This window comes from Psammomys obesus, unplaced genomic scaffold (genome assembly GCF_907164565.1).
Source record: "Psammomys obesus unplaced genomic scaffold, mPsaObe1.curated_primary_1811, whole genome shotgun sequence".
NCBI classification, from domain to species: Eukaryota; Metazoa; Chordata; class Mammalia; order Rodentia; family Muridae; genus Psammomys; species Psammomys obesus.
This window is the reverse complement of record NW_026585644.1, coordinates 42,491,219-42,494,892: the sequence shown is the minus strand read 5'-3', so window position 1 is coordinate 42,494,892 and position 3,674 is coordinate 42,491,219. Positions and strand designations below refer to the sequence as shown.

The window sequence follows — 3,674 nt, the reverse complement described above, 5'->3', positions numbered from 1 at the left end:
ATTTTGTCAGGATGGTATGTCCTCCTTCACACTGCAGTGTGATAAGGCAAGGGGACTAATCTTTACAAACCCGGGCTTGAACTGTCTTGAGTCTGTCACCGACACAGCCTGGCAGGACTCTCCTGGGTCAGAGGGTCAGTATCCCCTACTATGCATTGGGATTCGGTAGCATCCAAGTGTCCGGCCGCATCCTAAGAGTTTGTCTTGAAAAGTAGAAGTGACCATTGATCCCGGAGCCTATTAAGCACCAGGAAGGAGACATGGGTCTCTCTTTCCTCTTCCAGCAGAGCTTTTCCGGAATAGGTGTCCAGAAATGTCCAGAAGCGCGGGGACGTGGGCGGCCGCTGTGGCTGCTGGGGAGTGCGGGAGGCTGGCCCGGGCGCCAAGCCAGCCCTGACTTCTCGCGGTTGCGAGCCGGTGCGGGAGGGGCAGTGCGGGAAGGCGGAGTCCGCCAGGAAAACGAAACAAGAGAGAAGGCGGCGCTGGGCCTGAACTTGCTCCGGCCAGAGCAGCGGCAGAGAGCGGGGCCGGAGAGATCTCAGAGCCAGCACCTGAAGCACAGTTCTAATCCTGAGCCAGGGCGTAGGCCTCTGTCCAGATTCAGGAACGCGGTAAGACCAGAGGGCTATTTTCCTGTTCCTGGGCAGCAGTTGCGGGACAAGAGGGCCAGAGGAAAATGACCTATGACCTGAAACTCTGGGGGTGGGGTGGGGGCGGGGGGGGGATCTGGAAGCACTCACGACCCGGAGACTGACTGAATTCTGGGCTAAGACAGTTGAGATGGTATTGCAGTTGGCCAGCCTCAGTGACAGCCGGGTCCTGCCCTCCACCCTGTTCTTCTGCATGCACCTGAGTTTCCTTCCCGTCTGAACCTGAGGCTTGCTCTCCTGCTCCGACCGCCCTCACACCAGCCCCTTTGGTCGGGCCCCTAGCTGCCCACCACTTTCAGACTTCCTTGGTGCTTCTGGGACACAGCCAAGTATCCTTCAGCTTCTGGCCCGTTGAGCTGCCTATTTCTACTTCCTGGAAAGGCCTTCCTCCAGGTAATTGCATGGGCAGATCTCTCTGTATATCCAGTCCTTCTACCAGAACCAACTCTATGAACAGTCTTCCCTGAGCAAGAAACTCCACTCTGTCCTCGCTGCCCCACCTCCACACCCGTATTTGTCTGTATTTTCCAAATAGCACTTACTACCATGATTTTTCTGTATCCCTGATACCCAGAGCAGTTTTTTCAAAAAATATTTATTATTTATGCAGCATCCTGCCTGCATGTACACCTACACACCAGAAGAGGGCCTCAGATCCCATTATAGATGGCTATGAGCCACCACGTGGTTGCTGGTAGTTGAACTCAGGATCTTTCGAAGAACACCCAGTTCTCTTAACCTCTGAGCCATCTATCTCTCCAGTCCCCAAGAGCAGTTTTTATTCGCTTGTATAACCCTAGCACCTAATACCTGACTGGTGCTCATTACAAGTTTGTCAAATAGATGCTAATTCATAAACACCCTTGGATTCCGGAGAAATGAGATTCCCTGTTGTACCTTAAGTGCTAAAAGTGCCTTGTCTCCTATAAACTAAAGACCCTTGCCAGGCTAGTGTCCAGGACCATAGAATCTCGTGCAAACTGTGCTCGTTCTTCAGCTTGCCCTGAGAACCTGGACAGTTGGCAGCTTGCTCCTGTTTGTTTATATATCATATGCTAGTTGGATGCATGTTGCATGGGAAGCAGCTGCTGGAAGGAGGCCTCAGCCTTCTGGGGGGAGGGGAGGCTCCAGTCTGCAGGAAGGAGTGAGATTAGTGTCTTCAGGACATGGATGAGACAGGCAGGTTGGGATGTGTGATGGACTGCTCTCTGCACGAGTGACTGAGAGCTAGGAACTGCTTCCTGGTGAGCTCCTGCCTGTGATGAGGGTTGTGAGGTGGAGTGATGCTAGCTGCATCAAAAAAGGGCAGGCCCATCCTGATAGGTGAATGACAATTGCCCAGTAGACAGAGGGTTTCAATTCATGGGTGTGTGGATTGCGAGGTACCACAGTTTTCATTCACTGAAGACTCATTCATCCATTTGTATCAAGTCTCTACTATAAGGCTGGTGCCTTCATTGTTTTCATGTAACAGTCAAAACTGTTACATTTATTTTTTAAAGAATTATTTACTTTTTATTTTTAATTATCTGTGTATCTGTGTGTGAGTATATGCATGTGAATTCAGGTTCCCTAGGAGACCAGAGAAGGTGTCAGATCTCCTGAAGCTAGAATTACAAGGATCTTGTGAGCTGCCTGCCATGGGTGCTGAGAACAAGACTTGTGGATTCTCTGGGATCCAAGAGCAGCTGTGCTCTTAACTGCTGGCTCATCTTTCTAGTTATACATTTACTTACTTAGTTGTTTTTTTTTTAATTATTTGTGTGTGTGTATGTATGTGTGTGTATGTGCATATGTGTGTGTGTGCATGTGTTTCAGTGAGCCTGTCAAGGTCACACAACAACCTGTGGAAGCTGGTTCTCCTTCCACCACGTAGGTCCCAGGGATTTGACCTCAGATGGTCAGTCTTGGCAGCAAGCTCCTTTACCTGCTGATCCATCTTGCCAGCTCTGGTGAAAACCATCGCTGTGTAGGTAGAATGTAGAGCCACAGCCTGGAGGTGATCACCGGGAGAGAAGGTAAGTAGAGAGTGTATCTAAGGACTGGGCCCCTGGACAATATTTAGATGAAAAGGACATGAAGAGGAACCAGGGAGGAAGGCAGAGGAGGCACGGCTAGTGAGAGTAGAGGAAAACCCAGAGAGCGGTGTCTCAGAGCCTAAGCTAAGAAGGGAGGTGAGGGAGGTGGGAACAAGTGGCCGGAATTGGACTGTTGGATTATGATGAGTAAGCCCCCCGGGGGTCTCACAAGAGCAGTCTTGGTGGCTTGTAGAGGCCCCAGGACCAGAATGACGCTGTAAAACAGTGGTTCCCAACCTTCCTAACCTGCGACCCTTTACCACCCTCGTGTTGTGGTCACCCAACCATAAAACTATTGCTACTTTATAAATGCAGTTTTGTTGTTGTGGATTGTACTGTAGATGTCTGTTAGAGGATCGCTGTGAAAGAGGCTCTGACCCACAGGTTGAGATGCACCGCTTTAAATGTTCACAGTGGAGAGACTCTTTCAGGGGAAATTACATTTTAGGTGGTGTTGGGATCAAACTCAGGGCTTTGTGAACACTAGATAAGCCCCTACCTTGTGAGCCTACTAAGCGTAATGTTATACATTTTCCAATTTTTTTTTTTTGAGACAGGGTTTCTATGTGTAGCTTTGGCTGCCTTGGACTCACTTTGTGGAACAGGCTGGCCTCGGTCTCAGAGATCCACCTGCCTCTGCCTTCTGAGTGCTGGGATTAAAGGTGTGCACCACTGCCTGGCACCAATTCATTTTAAACAGATTCATAGAAACATTAAAATTTCCAGATTTATTGGGCATTAGGTGGTATTTTGATATACATTGTATAATGTTTAAATCAGGTTAAGTGTATCTATAACTAGGGACATTTTCCTTTCTTTCTCCTGAGTACCATTTTACTTTTCTGTTGCTCACTGCTGTGTCTCCTTTGGAGGAATAGCACTGAAGTCCTTTGCCTATTTTCTAAATAGTGGTGTGTGTGTGTGTGTGTGTGTGTGTGTGTGTGTA

At 49.0% G+C, this 3,674-nt stretch overlaps 1 protein-coding gene across 1 annotated transcript in view; it reads left to right on the top strand.

The window, feature by feature from the left end:
* Positions 1-440: 440 nt before the first annotated feature.
* The window catches only part of Eif2ak2 (eukaryotic translation initiation factor 2 alpha kinase 2), a 25,254-nt gene continuing 22,020 nt past the window's right edge, over positions 441-3,674 (top strand). The window contains 2 exon segments of the mRNA XM_055618511.1: positions 441-611; positions 933-1,043. The gene's annotated coding sequence lies outside the window, so the exon portion shown is untranslated.